The sequence below is a fragment of the Ochotona princeps genome, chromosome 28 (genome assembly GCF_030435755.1).
Source record: "Ochotona princeps isolate mOchPri1 chromosome 28, mOchPri1.hap1, whole genome shotgun sequence".
In the NCBI taxonomy this organism is placed as follows: Eukaryota; Metazoa; Chordata; class Mammalia; order Lagomorpha; family Ochotonidae; genus Ochotona; species Ochotona princeps.
Genome location: NC_080859.1, coordinates 3,121,781 through 3,143,681, shown reverse-complemented (window position 1 = coordinate 3,143,681; position 21,901 = coordinate 3,121,781). Strand labels below are relative to the sequence as shown.

The 21,901-nt window shown below is 45.0% G+C and overlaps 1 long non-coding RNA gene across 1 annotated transcript; it reads left to right on the top strand.

Moving 5' to 3' along the window:
• Window positions 1-3,968: 3,968 nt before the first annotated feature.
• On the top strand, window positions 3,969-21,677 carry LOC131478207 (uncharacterized). Its single transcript, XR_009244359.1, has 3 exons — window positions 3,969-4,130; window positions 9,900-10,027; window positions 21,008-21,677. It is a non-coding gene; the product is annotated as an uncharacterized LOC131478207 (long non-coding RNA).
• Window positions 21,678-21,901: the final 224 nt, after the last annotated feature.

The window sequence follows — 21,901 nt, the reverse complement described above, 5'->3', positions numbered from 1 at the left end:
GTTGGTCACAAGCACCAGAAACGGATGGGTCATTTTAGCAGGAAAGGAATTTATCAGTTGATACCTCACAGTATCAAAAGGAAATCTGAAGAACTAGGTGTTTGAATATGGGAGGGCAGATTGGAAAACTGTTTCTGTATTAGGCAACTAAGGTCATGTGATCCTCTGATTCCCCAAGACTCAGGCTTCCTGACTCCATGAGGAATTCAGCAAGCTGCAGTCAAGGAGCAAAAGGATGAAAGTTATTTGCCAAAGAGCACCTGCCAGAGCCCCACACAATAGCCTAGCAGGGGACCTGTGGGTGATTCTCACTGGGATTTTCCCCACAAGCTCTCTATGGTTTCTCAGTCTTCCACAAGGCGCTAGTTCATAGTAAACTATAAACTTTGTTCTGAGCTTTAGCAAGCTTGGCAAGCTTTCAGGATACACGATAAATGATTTACAAAACATTTGGAGCAGCATATCAAAATGTACTGTGTGTCATCTCCCCAATCGAAAGAAATCCACAAAGCATTATGCCTCTTTTCTTTATGCTAGAAAGTACAAGACACAGAAACGTTTCTTTCACTTTAGAAAACTGTGGCAGATGGTACAACCCAAGATGGTCACGGCTAGATCTCTCCTCTCAGTTGCATTTTTACTTTTGAGGGGCAGAAAGAAATAGACACAATGATCTCCTAGCTCCCACATGCTCACAAGAGCCCAAGTTGGAGGGCCAAAGCAGGGAGTTCAGAACTCCATGCAGGCCTCCCACTTGGGGGGCAGGAGTCCCGCTCTTTGGGCCATCATCTGCAACCTCTTGAAAATGTGCAGGATGCTGGAAGCTGGGACTTGGACCCAGGCACTCTGACGTAGGACCAGCCAGCGCCTTAACCACTACCCCAAATACAGGGTCCACCCAGTGCTTTGGGAACACAGATCCTTAGAAATTGTGCTTAATCACACTTGCCTGTGTGAAAAAGTCACAGAAGAGTATTTTGTCCCAGAAGTTAACTCTGAAACTATAAAACAACCAGAAGAAAATACAGGGGAAAATCTTTCTGACCTTGAGCGAGGCAGTGATTTCTTAAATAACAACACCAAAATTTTAATCCTTTCCTTAAAAAAAAAACAAAAAAACAGATTGTATTAAAGTAAAAACCTGTTCTGCCAAGTGTACTGTAAGAAACAAAAAAGAACAAGATATACCATGGACAGACTGGTAGAAAACAATGGCAAAGCATACATGTGGGAAATGACGTGTAAGCAGAATAGCTTGTCTATATAACAATGCATTCAGATCAGTGTTTAAAGTGGGCAAAACATTTAGATAATTCATCAACGAAGATTTTAATATTGTCAAGAAGTGTGTGAAAGATTCTCAGTGAAATCTGGCCTCTGATCCATTCATACACACACGGAGGTGTGTGTCATATATGTGTGCATATGTAGATAGGAGCACATGTGTGTATAGCATATGTCGGTTATATATTTATTGATCCATTCATACACACACGGAGGTGTGTGTCATATATGTGTGCATATGTAGATAGAAGCACATGTGTGTATAGAATATGTAGGTTATATATTTATTGATCCATTCATACATACATACGGAGGTGTGTGTCATATATATATGTGCATGTGTAGATATAAGCACATATGTGTATAGAATATGTAGGTTATATATTTATTGATTGATATCCAATTGTTCCAGCACCATTTATTGAAAAGAGTATTGTTTCCCCCTATCAAACTGTCTTGGAAAAACGATCATGGTTTCATCTTTGCATACATACGTGTGTGCGTGCCTGCGCATAACTCTATTCCATTCCACTGATCTATCCAAATACCGCATTATAATGAGTATTTTGTTTTACAGAAATCTTTTTAAAATATTTATTTATTTATTTATTTATTTGAAAGAGTGACAGAAGAAGGACCAACAAAGAGACAGAAAGAGAGAGGGATCGTTTATCTGCTGGTTTACTCCCCAGACGGCTATGGTCATGGCTGTACCAGGCCAAAGCTGGGACTGGCAGCGCCCTCTGGGTCTCCCACATTGGCGGAAGGGGCCCAGACACTTGGGCTGCTTTCTGCAGTTTTTCACTGGTGTTTTATAGAGGCGCTAGATAGGAAGTGCAACCAGGACACAACCTGGTGTCCATATGGGACGCAATAGCTTCACCCACTACCACAGCCCCAGAAAATCTGGAAATCAAGTAGATTAAAAATGCCAATTTTATTTCTCGAATTCCAAATTGTTTTGACTATTCTAGATCCTTTGAATTTCTATCTACATTTAACAATCAGTCTTTCCAATTTCCATCAAAGAATACCTGTCAGAAATTTTATTTGAAGAACATTAAATATACAGATCAATTTCAACAGAATTTTGACATCTAAAAATATTAAGTCTTTCAGCCTTGGAACATAGCGTGCTTGAACAGTTTCTTTTTTCCTTCTTTTTTTTTTTTTTTTTAGCTCTGTAATTCTTATTTTCTAATTTTCACTGCAAAGTCAGATGTACAGAGAGGAGGAGAGATAGAGAAGAAGATCTTCCGTCTGATGATTCACTCCCCAAGTGGCCACAATGGCCGGAGCTGAGCTGATCCTAAGCCAGGAGCCAGGAGCGTCTTCCAGGTCTCCCATATGGGTGCAGGTTCCCAAGGTGCTAGACCATCCTCTACTGCTTTCCCAGGCCATAAGCAGGGAGCTGGATTCGAACAGACGTCCACGTGGGATCCTGGCACATGCAAGGTGAGGACTTTTAGTCACTAGGCTACTGCACCAGGTCCTATTGTAAGTATTTCTAACATGCAGGTCATCACTACGTGTCATGCCACTGATTGTTTTTGTGTTGCTATATTGGGTTTCACATTGTTAATGATGGGCTGCTGCTGCCTCATGCCTTATGCTTATTGCCAGCTCTGGAGTGCTGGAGTATTTTTTTCTTAGTCCATTTGCTCTGCTCTTTGCCTTCAGCATGCTCTGATCTTCTGTACACAGATCTCTCTCTCTCTCTCTCTCTCTCTCTCTCTCTCTCTCTCTCTCTCTCCAGTCTTGCTTATCTTCCAATGGCAGATTGCTCTTGCAGAGCGGTAAGTACTCAGAATGGAATGGGGTGGTTTATTGGTTCTCCTTTGCAGCCTTGCTCTTAGGGCCCTGGAGAATCTGAAGCTCAAGTCTTTAAAAAATTGAAATAAAAACATAGAATACAAAATACAGATGTGTGTCATCAGTAGTAAGGGTTTGGGGAATGGTTATTACTTCCAATACTAATTTAGAAATGAAGAGGTGTATGAGTGTGTGTGCTCACGTAATGAACTCTGATGTAAGAGTTGCCTCTTGCTGTTGGTGTCTCATGCAAAGCTATCAGAGTAGCTGAAACTTCCTCCTCCCTTCTGCTCCTGAGCTGACCTCACCCTGCACATCTCTGGCCACATGATACTTCAGCTAAGCAGGCAGCTGGATTAGATGCCACGCTTAGAACACCAAGAGCAGCTTACACTTGGCTATTTTAGACTTACCACGCATGCAGCTTAGGTTAGTCTCCCTGCTCTTGGAGGACCGGCCTGGGAGGGCAAGCGTGTAGGGCAATAAATCTCCGGGGAAGCTGGTGATGGGGCAGCAGGTAACACTCAGGACCCCCCCCCCCTTCCTACATTGCTTTCTGCTCAATGTAGATAAAACTGCAGCTGATCCCGGCTTCCAAGTAGTATTAAGTTGTATGTTCCATGTAAGCATGAGTTTAGGGGGAGACAGTTACAATGAGTTCATGGGCATAGCACCAAAAAGATCCATTTAAAAAGCACGTTTACTTTCAAGGAGATGAAGGAAAACAGTGATCTTCACTAGTGGAGAGGCAAGCCTAACTCACACAAACAGAAGGAGAGGGTGCTGACGCCAGCACTGTGGGAGAAGCACCAGGTCAGGGGACCCATGCTGTGGCTCGGCAACGCTGGCATTCAGTGTTCCATGGAGTACAAGCTTGAGTCCTGGCTGCTCCGCTTCGGATGCGGCCTGCTGGAGGGTTAGCAGAACAGAGAGCGAGTACCTGGGCCCTTGCCACCCGCATAGGAGATGAGAACGGACTTCCAGGCTCCTACATTCAGCCGGTCCAGCACTGGTTGTTGCGGCCATTTTGGGGGGTGAGCCAGCAATCGAGGGGCTTGCTGTCTCTGTCACCCAGGCTGTTATGTACATTTCTAAAAATCATAAAAGAAGCTCAAACACAATGAAAAGATCCTTCCCTTCCACAATGTTGGAATACAACAGAGTGATAAACTCTTGAACAGACCACTGGGACACAATGGAAGAAGTTTTATAACGGAAATATATAGCTTGAGGCATGCATATTCAAAAGCCTCTAATCTTGAATGTAGGGCTAGGGTGCTGGGGTGCAGGGTCAAGGGGATACTTGACGGCTTCTGCTGTCTCCTGGAGGATGGGCGGTGTAAGCTGCTATCTCACAAGCGTGTTATATGATCAAGAGCAATCAATCACTGAGACAACAGTTACGGCACATTTTTATTGAGAACAATTCCCGTAGCGCCCTTTATTTCACCTATCATAACACTTATCATTCTTTATTGTAATTACCTGTGCACTTGTCTATGTCTCCACCAACTTCTAAGTTAGGTGATGACACGGACTGTGTCAGCGCCGGTAATGGCTATAGGGATTCTTGAAATTCAGGCTTGTGCCTGGTGTAAGGTGGTAAACACAGGCTTTGTATGAAGGGACAGCATCAAGGCATTTGACATAGAGGCGTTAAGGATGATTGTTGGAGAAATATTCTAGACAGGCAGTTAGCATGCTGTTAGATTAGGGGGGAAGCATTTTTGCACAGTGGGTAAAGTCATTGTTTGGGATGCCTTACCCATATCAAAGTGCTGGCTGGAATTCTGGCTGCGCCACGTCGGATCCAGCTTTCTGCTGGCTCCTGGGAGATGGTGACTCAAGTGCCTGAGCCTCTGCCACCCACGTGGGAAACCGTCATGAAGCACCTGGCAGCTGGCTCCAACCTGGCTGCTGCAGCCCTTTGGGGACCGAACCAATAAGCAGCAGATGGAATATCTCTTGCTCTAACTCTGCCTTTGACGTCCATGAAAAGTAGTAAAACACATAGAAGATACTGTTAGTTCTTGGAGGCGGTTCGTCTATACCTTACTTCTAATCATTCCTTACTACTACAGTGAAGTTGGAAAACTGGGATTGTATCTTTCATCTGTTCTGATAAACTTGAAAATGTTATCTTTTACACAAAACAGAGGTTGGCTTCCGAACTCTCCACTTTCCCACTTAGACGAGGAGGATTTCTCTTTTTAAAATCCAGATGTTTACACAGAAAGACATTACAAGCTGCCACCTAACAGAAAGGAAGAGAAGTTGAAAGACAAGCTCACATCCTTGCATTCACTGGAGAGGCAGTAAACTTCCACTTGAAGGCTAGTGCTTTATGAGGCATGGAGACTTGCTGTGGTCACATGAAGAACAGTATCTGACTCTAGAAAGGACGTTGGTATTTGCAATAAATTAACTCCTGAACAGAAGGAGAGAGAGGTGGATCTTTGGAGATTAAAATGCAACACTGAGCTCCAACCCCAGTACTTTAGTTAGTAGATTTGGGGGGAGGGGCTCTCACAAGTTCCAAGGATGTTAAGGCTGCCTTATGGAGGCTACTCATCCAAGACAGCAGGACTACAGCAACCCGCGGCTTCTAACAAAGCTTCATTTATTATATCCCTTCACCACTCATTTAAGGCTAAGTGTCTCTCTTCTCCTTAGAAAACTTCAAATTTTTTTTTATTAAAATAAAACCTTCTGTTTGGAAATCCTCTATTATACTTAGATATAAATAGCTAGGGACCACTGCAATAAACACATTTTCATTGTGTTCTTGTAATAATAGGATGGAAAAGTGAAAGACCAGAAATATTAGAATATAATGAAACAGTGAGATCAGTATTTGAGGCCTTTATAAACATTGGCCAAGGTTCTGGAAGGGCTACAGTGAGAGGATGAGAGAGGAAAAGAAGAATCTCTACTGGATAAAAGAACCATTAAAGGAAAGTAACACGGAGATCTTGGCCCAGGGTGAGGGAGGAAAAATGTACCTGGTGACTTCATCTGCACAAACCTGCCCACACACAGGTTTGACATCCATATGAATTTGCATGGCTTAGGAAAATTCTCACCAAACACTTCTGACTCAGTCAAGCTCCAGGGCATCTGGCAGAAAGTAAAGGCCAATCCTCATTAAAAACAAAAAACAAAACAAAAAAAAACCCCCAAAACAAACAAAAAACCACTCAGTTCCATCTCAAAAAGCACGAATGTGTCTGCGTGTGCAGATGAGTATGAATGTGGGGTTTAGGGGGATAAGCTAACAGCTCTTCTGCTGATGACTGGCTTGGTTGTTCATGTAGCTCAACAGTTCATTAGTACCGACACTGGATTCCTCTTAGAACTCCAGAGTTACCAGTCTCCTTGTTCTGGAATACACTTCTGAAACTTCTTTATATTTTACAAAAGCATTATACAATGTTCAGTGAATGCTTTCATCTGTGGAGGAAATTGGTGCTCAAATTTTAAAACTTTGAACTCATTTGTTTTGGAGTTAGATTTTAATAGAAACGTACAACTCCATAGATCTTTAATTACGTATTTGCCATTCATCTATAGGCAATCCTTCTAAGAACCTTCTCTTATCAAACAACGTCCTTCTTTTTAGTGTTTCTTCAACTACTATCCTGTAGTAAAAGTCTACATGATTGTTGGAATTTCTTTTTAAAGAAAAGGCATATTTGAATACCTCTTTAATACTTAGCACAGTATGAATTGTGTGTTGAATGATCTAATATGTATGTGAAGAGTCAAGAAGGGAAGAGGAAATCAGACTACGGATGGAAGCAGAGAGTTGTGCTCTAGGGGCAGGTAAGCATTAGCTCATCACCTTGAAATGCTGTGGAATTGTAAATCAAATGTCCTGGGTCTTGTCTCCCTGGCTACAGGGGCCCATCAACTTTCATTCCTGTAGGACTGCAATGCCCTGTCAGTGCCCCCCTTAGCCTCCAGAAGTTCTGGAATTTGCCTCGTGGTGTTTCAATGCATTAAGGAGCTCCTGCTCTGTTGCTTTCACACTGTGGCCCACAGCTACCACTGGGAGCTGCCCCCAGGAAGCCCAGGGAGCTGTCTCTAGCAGCACAACAAGGTTTCCCAGCAACACCTGCAACCCTCCTTTCTGGGAGTCCAAATCTTCAGAGGCAGAAATGGTGATTGGGACTGACTACCCATCTAGAAAACAATATTTTATTCATCCAGAAATCATCTATGGGAGCTGATACCATGGCTCAATAAACTAATTCCCCACCTTCAAGCATTGCCAGCCATATGCCCCATCTTCTCCACTTCCAATCCAGCTCCCTGCTTATGGTCTGGGAAAGCAGTAGAGGACAGCCCAAGTCCTTGGGACCCTATATGAATGTGAGAGACCCAGAATAGACTCCTGGCTTCTGGCTTCTTATCAGCTCAGTTCCAGCCCTTGTGGCCATTTGGGAAGCAAACTAGCAGATGAAATATTTCTGTCTCTGTAAATCTTCCTTTTGAGTAAAAATATAATAAATCCTTTTTTCAAAATTGGTTATAGAATACCTGTTGTATGGAGCATGCCATGTTAGGAGCTGTTTAGGAGGAATTAGCAGCAATTCAGTCATGAGATCTTCCATGTTTCTTCCTGAAACAGATGGTCAGAGTCCAGGCGTGGTATCTCCTCTAAAGAGTCTCCTTAACGTGGATAACTAGCCTAGTGTTAGGACATCTGTATCCTGTGTCGGAATGCCTTGGTTCAATTCCTGCTCCTGGCTTCTGGTTCCAGTTTCCCTCTAATGCCAACTTTGGAAAGACGCAGATGACGGCTCAAGTAGTTGGGTCCTTGCTGCCCATGTGGGTGATGTGGGTTGGATTCCCAGCTCCCAGCTTTGCCTTGACCCAGCTCTCTAGCTTTAGCTATTGGGGTTATTGGGGATACAAACCAGTAGATGGAAGCTCACTCTACTTGGAGAGACATCTTATCAACCTCATCACATTCTGAAATTTTAAAATCTGACTCGGAACACTGAAAACTAAACAAGCCGAATAAAGACAAACTTGCTCCTAAAGGCAAAGGAAGGCTGATGCGTCTCATTGCTAGGTAGATGAATCGAAACGCAAAGCAGCTCAAATCATGTATAGACCTGTCCAAAAGAAAGCTTCAGCTCCTGCAGCCGGAACCACAGCCAAGTTGTTAGAGACTTCTGGAAGCTGCAGGTATTTCCTGGGGTCTGTGGATGGTAAGAACTAGAAGAGCAAGCGCCTCTTCATGCACACTCACCCTGTCTTCCTGTCCTGGGACACAAGGCAGAGTGCTTGGGTGTCCTGCAAGTGCAAGTTGGCAGGTACACAAATATACACACATGAGTGACTCAGAGCTGACACCAAAGCAACTGATGGAGAGACCGAAGTCTCATCCTGGTACCTGCGAGATCTTCTTACGCAAGGGAGGAACATGACAGAAGCGGCTTTTTGCTGGATACACTTAGCAAGACAATGAAATGAAACTCCCTGCATCCAGTACTTCTCTTCCAGTGCTAAAACTGTGGGGTCTATACCCAGAGATGGGCATTTTAGGCCTGTCCAATACGGTGACTGCTAGCCATACTGGGATTATGGGTCTGTTGAGCACCTGACATGTGCCTAGACAGAACTGAGATGAATTATAGTAGGAAATATGCACTACAGCACAAAGATGTCGAAATTAAATAACAAGAAAGTTCTCATTAGTATGTTTTTACTAGGGGTCACAGGTTGAAATAATATTTTGAGTCAGATAAAATTTAGTTTTAAGATGATTTCACTTTTAAAAAAAATTAATTTTTAACTGTGACTCCTAGAAAATTTAAATCACATTTACAGAGGCTGATGATGTGGGGTCACAGGTTAGGCCACCTCCATATAAGCCCTGATTTGATTCCTGGCTCTTATAGTTCTGATTCGGCTCTTCTCCCAGGAAAGCAGTGGATGGTGGTCTCAGTGCTTAGGCCCTGCCACTGAGGTAGGAAACCTGGAGGAATTCCAGTCTCCTGGCTTCAGCCTGGCCCAGTCCCGGCTGTAGTACCATTTTTGCCTGGAGGGGTGGAGATGGAGGGAAGTGAGTCAGCAAATGTCTCTTTCTCTGTCTCTGCTTCTGTTACTCTGCCTTTCAAATAAGTCTTTAAAACACATACAACTCTATTCTAGATATAACTGTATTTATTACAAGTCAGAATTCAAAGCCAGCCCTTTAGTGGGTAGATAAAATGCTCACCAATACCACTCCCAACAATATTATTCTACTCAGCAAATGTCACTGTATTCAAAACTGTATGAAGCAGATCAATAGTTACTGGTACCATGGATCAAGTCCAGTTCCTGTTATTGCACAGGAATCCCGGAGAAGCTTCTCACCTGGGAGAGGCTCACAAAATCAAGCCACTTCAAAATCGTCCAGCCCACCCGCAGAAGACCTTTGCCAAGCTTCATCTGCATGAACTGTGAACCTACACAGACAGTCTATTGCAAAAGCTCTGGAGAGACCTCACCAAGCCCAGTAAGAACTGGAACTGCTAGGTCCAGATAAACACAATGCTTTTGTGAGCTGCTCAAGTTGGAGAACAGAAAAGGGCTCATAGCACAGTAAATACCTTTGTCAGGAGCTGCACACTGTGCCCTGGCCGTTGCCAGTTCACATATGGAACTCCTACCCCCACTAGGAGACTGCAGTGGGACATGGAGCCTTTTAGGGAAGTAATTATGGTTGAATATCATTGTACGGATGGGATCCTAAGCTGGTAAGAATGGCATTCTTCTGAGAAGGGGCAGCAGACCCTTTCTCTCCATAGACTGGCACAAAGCTACGGCCACAGAGCAAGCAGGGACAAGACGGCTGCCTGTAAGCCAGGAAAAGAGCACTTCTCACCAGAAACGGAATTTCCCTGTACCTTGACTGTGGACTCTGCCCTCCAAAACGGTGGGAAAATAAGTGCTTGCTGCTCTAGTAATGTAAACTGTTATATTTTGTCATGACAACCAGAGCAGTCAAACACACCTCAAACTGTGATTTCCTTTTTTATTTTTTTAAAAGATTTATTAATTTTTATTGAAAAGGCAGGGTTTTTTTTGGTTTTTTGTTTGTTTGCTTTGTTGTTGTTGTTTTTTACAGAGAGAAGGAGAGACACAGAGAAATTTTCTATCCACTGTTTCCACACTCCAAATCGCTGAAATGGCCAGAGCTGAGTAGACCTGAAGCCAGGAGCCACGAGTCTCTTCCAGGTCCCCCACATGGGTGCAGGGTCCCAACGGCTTGGACCATCCTCCACTTCCCATCCTGGGCACAAGCAAGGAGCCAGATTGGAAGTACAACAGGTGGGATACAAATGGGAGCCCAGATAAGGTACCATACTTGCATGTGGATTAGCTAGGTGAACTATTGCACCAGCCCCTCAAACTGGGATTTCTATAAGAAAAGCTTATGAAAACTTTCTTTCCCCTGGTGTGATGTGATGTAACAGGTAACCTGTCCCGATATTCCAACAGGGATACAGAACTGCTAATGAAGTTAGCAACACTGCCAAGGTCCTGAGAAGGGTAAAGTTCCACTCCTGGAGAGAATAGATTCTGAAAATGTCGCACTGCAGTGGAGAGACTGCTGAGATATATTCTCAGGACTGTCCCCAGATTTGTCTTGCTATGAAAGTACCTCAGACATTTCAACAGGAGCATAAAACTCTAGCAGTAGCTGTCATTCTAATGAATACCAAAGAGACTTTTATCTTGTTCTTTTATCTTATATTCAACCTAGCCCTTAATTGACTACATCTTCACCTAAGCCTTTCTCATTAGTAAGAGAACACTATGAAATCAGACTATTATAGACATTAAATTAATGCAGCACAGCATTTATTTTAATTCTAGACAGGTGGGCATCAGACTTGACTGGCTTGAAGCATCCTGTACAGAACTGACTAAAAATGCAGACTTTGGCCCGCTGTCTCTAGGGATGCTGACTGCAAAGGTGTCAGAATGGGACCCTAGAACCCTCAAACCATGCTCCACGTCGGGGACCTGGGTTGATATCAGATGGCCGTCCCCCATCCCTGGGTACTGGGGTGGTTGGGAGGCTGGGTATGGCTTTTCCCGTTATCTTTCCGCTTCCCCCCAGACACAGGAAGGACAAATAGAAAATTTGGAAACAATGGTCATACCTTCTCTTTTCTTAATCCTCAATCCTTCCAATGCTGATCAACTATGTAAACTTCATCAAAAATTTAAAAAATAATTTAAAAGTAAATAAAATTAAAAAATACAATCTTTTAAAAAATAAATTTTTTAACTAATAATTACATGGTTGATCAGGCATGGAAAGATCAAGGTTTAGGGAAAATTAGGTGAATTCATTGCCTCCAAATTTGGTATTTCTTCTTGTTGTTCCTGGGGGAAGGAGAGAAACAAAGGGGAAACCGCTCACGACCTCCCGCATGTCCCAGTGCCCAGGGATGAGGAACCGCCACCTCCCATCAACGCAGAGTCTCAGTGTGTGCATATTCCGAGGGTTCTGTCCAAAAATATACAATCTTAAAAAAGAAAAAAGAATGGGGCCCTAACTCTATATTTCAGATACTTCCAGTGGCTTCCTGGTGGCAATGCCTAATCCACAGCTTGAGAAACTGTTCTGGGATTCTGAGCAAAGTTGAAGCACAAGTTGTTCTAAGTTCAAATGGAAATACACTCGATGCCTGAACACTCCTCGTGGGTGTAACTACACTGTGAAATGTATATAAGCCCCAACTCCTTAACTCTTATATCTTCAACAAAGGCATTTTTAATGAGAAATGTATTTGTGTGATTTTCATTTACTGTTTCACACAAAAAGTATGTGCTAAAAAGCATGTCAACACTCTGTCGGAGTATTTCTTTAAAGGTGTAAAAGAACATTTGCATTCCACGAGAAAGCTCGCTCTGAAATGAACAATGAAAGGAACAGGGAAATGAATTCATTCATGCAATCAGAAGCCAGGAGCCTCGTGAACAAAATGTGCTCCTTTAGACAGCAATGCACATGGATGCTGTGGCACTGGCTTAGCTCCAGGGACAAGGATGCTTGGAGAACCCTGTCTGCAGGAGGTTCCCTGAGTGGTCACAGGTGCCGCCTGGAAACTGAGGGCTCCGGCAAGGTAGGCCAGGACCAGCTCACAAAGGCTTATCTGTGCCATGCTTGGGGTTTGCTATAGCCCCTTATAGGTACGGGAAGTCAGTGGGCAGCTTTGCAGGAAGTGAGTGACGTGCATTCACTTTCTTAAGGGTCACTGGTCCAGTCCTAGGTGAAGTTGCCCACCACAGCCACCTGCAAGGTGACAGCCTCTGAGCTCAGGCTCCTTCCAGAGTCCCCGGGCTGAGGAACAGAACTACGTTGTTCAGCATCTTCCCCAGTAATTCTATTCATCAGCCACCTTAAGCAACCACCACAGAAGGGCAGAGCCACAGACGTACGGGCACTTGTATAAGGGAGAGCCTTTGCCCCTGATCTCCTCAAAGGCCAAGTCCTTTGGCATAGGACCTGGACCTTCTCTGATAAAGGCTCCCGAAATCCGTAGGGCAGCAGGCTGCAAGGAAGAGCCAGGTAGGTAGAATGGGGCCAGTGAGTCCAACAGTGAGACCAGGAACAGGAAGGATGCTTTGAAAGCATGTTTGGTCTGTCTGTGGGGTCCGCGGCAGCCCAGAAGAAAGGGGAGTCAGGGTCCCTCAGAGGCGGCCAACTAAGCTGTGCATGCCCAGGTTGATGGCCGATGGGTAGGAGACAACCTCAGTGTCCCTGAGGCACAGCAGGGGAAGGGAGGAAGGGCAGACCAAGGGCGGAGAGGAGCACCAGGAGGAAACCCGTGCTGCTGTGCGGGAGAGAACCGCAGCTGGAACAGGGAGCTGTAGTTAGTGAGTGCACAGCCAGGCTGTGGGCTCTGGAATGGCACTGAGCGCTGTCCCAGAGGGTGGAAAGTCTGGACAGGCAAGGACAGGATCCCCAAAGCATCAGGTCCAGGGGGCAGCCTGCTTTGCAGCTCAGATACGTGCTGTATGATTGGTCTCATTTGTAAACGCATTAGGCCAACAGTCTTGTTACTATTGTATTTTTAGTGTTAATTGACTAGTAGTGTAGTGTAAGTTACTGTTTTTCATGAAATATTTGGAACCTCCTCCCTGTTCCCCCTGGCCCTTCCTTCTGTGCGTGGGCACTGACCACAAGTCATTAGGATGACATGGGCAGGAAAATAAAAGAAACAAATAACTCTTCCTCGAGATCCTTGACTGCCATCTGAGTGAAATTAAACATGCAGATGTGAAAACGAAGAACATTCCAGAAGTGTGCAGTGCACAGCCTGCCCAGATGTACACAGCCCTGTCTTTTCAGTTTGCAGCCCCAGTGCACAAGGAACAGCAGAGCCCAGTGGTGTCTGTCTCTGGCGCAGGCCTCAGGGGGAGACGTCTCACGCCTTTGTGGTCCGTGTCATCCTCTCCCTTTTCCTACTTTCCATGCTGAAAGTTGGCAACAATGCTGAAGGACATCTTCTGTTTTCAAAGTAAGCTGTCACCTTGGGGGTTCCTGCATTAGAATTCTCTGGAAACCAACTCACCAGATACACATTTCTGGGCCAGCAGCGGGTGTAACAGTGAAGATGCCCAATCCCATATCACTGTGCTTGGGTTTGCATCCTGGCTCCTCTGCTTCTAACTCAGCTTCCTGCTGATCACCTGGGAGATCCCACACTCTGCGTCCTGAGTACGTGAGATGACGGCTCACATACTTGGTTCCCTGTTACCCGTGTAGGAGACCAGTGGAGTTCCAGGCTCCCGACCTTAGCCTGGCCCTGCCCTCGCTGTTGCAGGAGTGAAACAATGGATGGGAGATAGCTCTCTTGCTGCCTGTTTTTGGTTCTCAAATTAAATAACAGAACAACCTTAAAAAGACATTGATTTCTGACTCTCACAACAGATTATGGTGGCTCTTAGAATCTGTATTTTTTTGCAAACTCACACCTCCAGATTCTCATGTTTTACTTCAGCTTTAATTTTTAAGATTTATTTATTTACTTGAAAGGCAGAGTGACAGAAAAAAAGGAGCAACCAAGAGAGAGAAAGATATACATAGGTATTTAGAGAAAGAGAGAGTGTTTATCTGCTAACTCATATCCCAAATGTACACAACCCACATGACCTAGGCCCGGCTGAAGGCAGGATCGCAGAGCTCCACCTGGGCCTCCCACGTGGGCAGCACAGGTCCAAGCACTTGGCCATTCTCTGCTGCTCTCCCAGGCACATCGTCAGGAATCTAGCTCAGAAGCAGAGCAACCTGGACTCAGACCAGCACTCCCATTGAAGAGGCCAGCATGGCACGTAGCAAATTGACCTGTTATGCTGTAATGCCTGCTCCCTCACATTCTATTTAAATTCAACTTTCCACTTACTTAGCAGATGATCTCATCTTCTGTCAACCAAGCATAAAGATATAAAGAAAAAATTTTAAGCACCTTCTTTGGGGTCCATGCCTACTATGTCTAATGTGTATTAAATGATTGTACTGCTCAAGAGACAGCACAATGAACCCAAACGACCTTGTGGTGTAGAAAGGAAGTGTGAGAATAAACAAGCAGGCAAGAAGCGGAGTTGCACCTTCAATGTCACGGGTACACGAGCTGCCTCCAGAAGACATGGGCCATGCCCTGGCAAGTCACATATTTGTTCTGCCCAAACCGAAGTACTCGATTCATCCTTCTCCACGACCTTAAAGGTCCCCACCCTCGGCTCGTTGAGCAAGGTTTACGAACCCTCATCAGACACATCCATATTCTTTGTTTGCCCAGCCCTTGAAATAATGCAGTTCTTGCTTATTACCTGAAGTGTGAATTGCCGTTTGCCTTTCTGTGTCCTGCGGGTGCTCTGCTGGGCTGTAAGCAGCACTTGAGCAGCTCTGAAGGACAAGCCCTGCACTGTTGCCTCTGAGTCCTTCTCAACAACAAACAGCCCTGATCAATTTAGTTTGTTCTCAAAATGAAAACTATGACAGCATTTTAGACCCTTTAGTTGTCCTTGCAAGCACACTGTTTTTGGGTCCATGCTGCCTTTTCTTTCTGCTATTAATATTTATTTGATTTATTTAAAGGCAGACTTATAGAGAGCGAGACAGAGAACAATCCTCCATCCACTGGTTCACTTCACAAATGACTGCAGTGACCAACGCTGGGTGAGGCTCAAGTCAGGAACCTGGAACTTCATTCAGATCTCCTCGGGGGGTGGCAGCCCACCAAGCAGTTGGGTCATCCTCTGCTGTCTTCCTGGGCACATTAACAGGGAGGTGCATCAGAGCAAAATAGCCAGCACTGATACGGGATGCCAGCCTCCCAGGTCATGACTTACCTCACTGCACTACAGTGTTGTCTCCCATGTTATGTTTTCTTAGCGACCTGAACATAAGCATCTATGCCAGAATCCTGTCAGAGGTGTAAGATTGCGCTGCCTGTTGCTTCTAATTTTATTTGTCATCACAACATCACTTTCTTGGTCATTTGAGCTGTAATTTGAGACCACCCAAAGTATTGAAAGATTAAATATTGAACTTTAAGGAGAACGAAGAATGAAGCCTGTTTACTGACCAGCTTTAGCCATTTCCGAGGTACATCCCTTCACTCTCCCCTCAGCTCACCCTCAGCTGATGGCCACTGTCCAAGGTCCCAGTCTGGCCACCAACTGTCCAAGACAAGAAAGTGTATGTCAGGGATCTGAGGAGAAGGCAGTGCAGGGCGAGGTCCTACCTGCAGGGCGATCTGCTTTGCTCCATGCACCCCATCCCAGAAGAGTCCAGAGGGACCTCCACCAGCACTCCACCTGGGTCACATTGGAACGTGCTCTGCGGGGGGAACTGCCTAAAGTGCAGCATGAAAAACCCAAAGCCAAGTGTTGAGCTTGTTTTACAGTGCAGCACAGATTCAAGGCTCTCTAAGAAAGAGAATGAGCAACAAGGGCATTGCAAAACGCTTGTGGGGAAAAATGGAATTAAATGATACGTTTGCTTTGGTCCAAAACCATTTTTAAAGCCATGCATAGTTTTCCATAATACACATCTTTCAGGGTGTCTGTATATGGGAAGAGGCTGCTTATAGGAACAGCACACATTTACTGTCTGACCACCCAGAGCCCCAAGAGGATGGGGCTGAAACTCAGTCCATGTCCAAATGCTTGAGCCCCAGGTACCCTGACGTATAGGAATAGAAGCACATGTGTGCTCAGAGAGCGAAAATTCTTTCCTTTGCAGTTTGTCCCATAGGAATCCTCAATGGATTCGGTGATAGCATCCACACTGGTAAGGATAGCCCCCTCCATCAACAAAGTAAAAAGGCAACCCACAGAATGGGAGAAGATCTTCGCACACGACATAGGTGATAGAGGGCTGATCTCCAGAGTATACAAAGAGCTACAAAACAACCAAAATGTCAAAACAAACAAGCCACTCAAGAAATGGGCACGGGAAATGGGCAAACACTTCACAAAGGAACAAACCCAAATGGCAAATAAACATATGAAAAAATGCTCAAGTTCCCTGGCAATAAGGGAAATCCAAATTAAAACATCAATGAGGTACCACCTAACGCCAGTAAGACTGGCCCACATGAATAAAAGCACCAACGACACTTGTTGGCGAGGTTGCGGGGAAAAGGGAACCCTACTCCACTGCTGGTGGGGCTGCAGGCTGGTACAGCCTCTATGGAAATCAGTATGGAGAATATTCAAACAACTCAAATTCAACATACCGTATGATCCAGCAATAGCACTCCTAGGAATATATCCAGAACACTTGTTCTATGAGAAACCAACATGCACTCCTATGTTCATAGCAGCACAATCAGTAATTGCAAAAACATGGAAACAACCAAAATGCCCATCAGCAGAGGATTGGATAAGAAAGCTATGGTTCATCTACTCCATGGAATACTACTCAGCTATTAAAAAAAACAAAATGCAGTTCTTTGTGGCCAAATGGGCCAAACTGGAAACCATAATGCTAAGGGAAATGAGCCAATCCCAAAAGGTTAAATACCACATGTTTGCCTTAATTTAAGATGATATGATGTTATGTATAACATGTTATGTTTTGAATGTTATATGTTGTGTATAAACTAAAATTGAAGTATAGGTGAGGTGGTCACAGAAGGTGGCTAGGAACTCGCATTTACTTTTAACATATTGGTTACTCATTACTATGTCAATTAATTCCATAATGATGTAAATTTTTGCTGATGGTATGTTGGAGCTTTCAATTGACTGGGATGATACTCTGCTGGCTCTGTCTTCAGACCAGAGAGGGTATACCTAAGAAGCCGTTGAACTTGACGGGACAATAAGATACTGGACTCTATGTTTGGTATACGCTTGCAATGGGGAAATCTCAACTGAACTTGAGCTGTGGTTATGCAACAAGGTGGAGGAATCCACCATGGTGGGAGGGTTTGGGGAGGGGTGGGGAGAACCCAAGTATCTATGTAACTGTGTCACATAATACAATGTAATTACTGAAGTTAAATAATAAATAATTAAAAAAAATTAAAAAAAAAAGGATAGCCCCCTCCACCCAGCCTCCTGGCAGAAGTGCTAAGCTCTTCCAGAGGGGTCCCAAGCATACCCATAAACAAACCCCTCAGCTCTGACTCCAAGACTGACCATCATAAGGAGTACCTGTGTTGCGGGTAACCCAGTACCTTATAACGATCAAGCAAAGCCAACTGAGGCAGCAGAGGTGCACCCCGTACCCCCTACACTCCTCAGCACCTGCCCTTTCTCTCCTACTTTGGTTCCTATCCGGGATCCTGGTTTTTCTGATATTTTCCTCTTTGAATAAATTTCTTGATTGTTTACTTAATTGCCTCCCCCTTAACACTTTTGAAAATTATTTAAACGTTAGGGAAAAATCTTCCTTTGTCTGCCCTACTCCTTAAATGCCTGAGACAGCCAGGGCTAGGTCAGGCCCAAAACAGGAGTGTAGAATGCTATCCAGGTCTCCAGCATGGTGGCAGGAACTCAGGTGCTGGGTTCATCCCCTGCTGCCTCCCAGGCTGGACCAGGGCTAGAGAAACCAGGCGTTGCTCCGGGGGAGTCTGACAGCAGAGATGGGTGTTGCAAGCAGTGTCCTGACGGCCAACAGTCACCTGATTTCCCCTTTCAGAAGTCCATCTGGGATGTCTGAGAGACCTTTTCCTACAAACACTGCTGAAAAAGCACAAAAGAAAGTCCACAGTGGAAAAACACACTGCCCCTCAATCACAGAGCAGCTCCCCTTTCTCGTTTTTTCTTTTTCTATTTCAGGATTAGACAATTGGATTATCGAAACAGAGAATTCAGATAATTAGCATAATGAGGAGAAAGAGTGGGCTTAGAAACCAGGAAATCCAAAAGAAGGCAGATGCTCCTAGGCAGTGGGATTCTGGGATGACGAAGGCAATGGGCAGGGACAAACGCCCATCATTTCAAGGAGGACCCTGGAGTGGCCTCCCAAACCCTTTCACCCCCAGCCTGACACCTGATTTCCACCTTTTCCTGAGATCTTTAGCACCCATCCATTGCCTCATAGCCTTCAAAGATTCCTTCTTCACACCTTGGACTGGACCCCTGACTCTGCCATCCTGGTTGTCACCTCTGACTGTATCAGCACAGATTACACCACCCCTCTCGGCAGGCATCTTTTCCACACCCTCAGCCCCTTGCAGCCACCATCTGCTGAGGCAGCTCCCCAACTTGCTCAGGCAGGAGACTGCAAATGCTAGCAGTGGGACTTGACCTGGGGTTCAGGGTTGAAGGTTTGAAGTGTACTGATGACTTTTCACATCCGATTTAGAGGTGACAGTGGAACACCCAGTAAGATCTAATGCGCAAAAATACTTGGGTGAAAAGTCAGGCAGGAAGTCAGGACCAGTGTCACAATATGACGACAACGCAGGTATGTGCTGTATTTTTGCAGACTGGGATGAGAGTGGCATTCCCTGAAGTTGCACAAGGCTACAACCTGGTCTGGGTGAGTCAGTATTACATGCCAGAGATGCATTTGCAGGAAATGGATGAGGCTGGAAAGCAGTGTTAACTAGGCGAGAGGCAAAGAGCAGCAGCACAGAGAGACACTTCTACTAGAGCATACACAAATAGGGTGTGACGTCAGATCATGAGCTCTGTAGGATTTCCAGGAAAAAAATAATCAATAATCTCCAAGACTGCAGAAAGGTCAAGGAGAACAAAGGAAAATGTTCAACCAAGGAGCCTTCTGGAAGACAGGTTCCATCCTTCAGCCCTGGCGGTGACTGCTCCCTGCCAAACACCCTGCTTCATGGGTGGCAACAATGATCATGGTTAGGGATAGAACGCTGAACTTCCACTAAACCAGGCACTACACTAAGTACTGTCTGTGTTAACTGCTTTACAGCCCTGGTAACTTCACTGTGGAGTGCCAGTATTAGATCCCTGTGTTACAGGGAAAGAATCCCAACCACAGCCTGCAGTGATGGAGCAGCAGGTGGCATAACCAGAGCCTGCCCAGTGAGACGACTCACCTCCTGTGGACTATGACATAGGATGACCTGTAGGTCATGGCAGGGGACACATTCTGCAGCCATGTTGGATATTTCTGGCTAGCACTGGTTCCAAATCCACAGCATTGTGGAACTGGAGAGGCAGGAGCTTTCTGGTGCATGGAGGAGCGCTTGCACTACGCACAGAAAGGGAGACTTGGATTATTCACTAAAAGGGAAGGGAGTTTGGATGGTGCACAGCTGGGGACTTGGTATGGGAACTGGGCCAGGTTGTCCTGCAGCTGATAGAAGGCTAATCACCTAGAACTGTCAATCACCAATTCATAAGGGTCAGCTAGGAGCCGTGCAGCAGTCTGGCTGGAACTGTTAGACACCAGTTTACTCACTTATTGTTGAGACAGTCCCAAAGATGCAGGCATCCAAACACAAGCACACACACACACACACACACACACACACACACACACACACATTCCGTAGAACGTGTCCGTGAGAGAAGTCAGGCTTCCACTTAACCCAGCGACTGGAGAGGCAATGCCTTTCAAGCTGTTCCCTGTCTGCCTCCTTCCTACTTGAGTCCTCTGCACCCATACTAACCCTACAGGGACCAGAGGAGACTGTCAGAGTGTGAAGAAAGGACGGCAGAGCTATGGGGAAGCAGCCAAGTGCTCCTGGTTCCCCATGGACGGTTACAAGTTGGGAAAAATATTTTAACCTCAAGTCTATGTTTCAAGTTCAACTGTAGCATAGAACTAGACATCTTAATTACTGACCTAAGCACCGAAAGATGTCGTCTCAGCTAAGAGTATCTGTCATCTGTCTATACCTGCAGCTATCATCTATCCATGTATCTAGCTAGCTAGTTAGCGATCTATGCATCTATATCATTCTGCCACTTATCAACATATCTGCATGTGTTTGTGGACCTATTCTTTCTCTCTCCTCCTCCTTTTACCCTCCCACCTTCTCCCTCTCTCATTGTGTGTGTGTGTGCCTGTGTGCCTGTGTGTGTGTTTGCGTGGGTATATGTACAACACAGGCTGTGTCCAAAGGCAGTAGGAAACTAGATGCTCAAAGCGAGCTGGATGGGCAGTGAGTGTGATGAGTGTGGTGAGTTGGGGCAAGGACTACAGAAGGAAAATTGCACTGGTTGGCCCTAAGAACACCACTTATTCAATGCGTCCATTCCTGAGCTGTCAAAATCAATAAAATGCAACATGACAGGTAGCCACAATTCTTTAAGTAGGATAATGCCTTTTCAAGATCTCATACAAACATCTTGGATTCATTCTCCATAATGTTTTAAGCAGTTCCCTAAAGCAATGACTGCGACGTGGGCACCAAAGCTCCAACACATGTTAACCGTGGCTCTGTTCTTTCTGCTGTTCCAGGAGCTGACCACTGTGTCCTTCTCAGTGTTGCCTTAATAATCCTGTCACTGGTGTTCAACAATTAATGAATGAAGGAAGCCCTGGGATATGTTTCAAAGTCTTCATCACAGAGTTTGAAGCCATCCTATGTAATTCCATCATCCTGAATCATAGCACAAAGAGAAACAAGCAAGTTAATCATGACACAGAAGCAACTTCGTGTCCAACCATGTCCAGGAATGGGCCAATTCAGTGAACTGTGAGTTTTCTTCACTGATTTGAGCATCCATAAAGGAGATTTTGCAATAGCAGCCCTTCCTCCACAAGCCAGGTGAAACCCTCAGAGGGAGTAGGCTGGTGTTTAATAATAAAAGAGAAGGGAGAGGGCTGATAATTATTCTGTCTAAACAGTGTTTTTGCGGCCTCACATTGATTGTGTCTTGAAATCTCCTTTGGGAATGGGCAGCCAGCCTCTCCTCTGCTTTCATGAACCTCATGCAAATTATTGAAACATTTTTGCAATTATTTCCCTGAAACTGAGTTTTGGCCCAATGCCTATGAACACTGAGGAATGACATCACATTGCACCCAGAGGAGGCAGCTTCAAAAAAAAAAATCCTCCAGGGAGCTGTCTGCTCCACTGTCTTGGAGGCCCATTTCCATATCGCCACGTAAACACGTGAGTCTGCCGGTCCTTCGGCCTTCACAGCAGCTCCGATAAGGACACTGCCAGTAAGCAGATGTTTAGGCAATTTCATTCTCGTTATCTTGCTGTAACTTGACTGTCGTTGCAGTTTTTAAAACGTCCTTTCTAATTCTCTGTGTAAAAAACGTTTCTGTTGGCACTTTCTTAAATGCTTGATGTGTCTCTAACCCTGCTCCTTAATTTTCATCACAGAAGAAACAGGCTCCCCT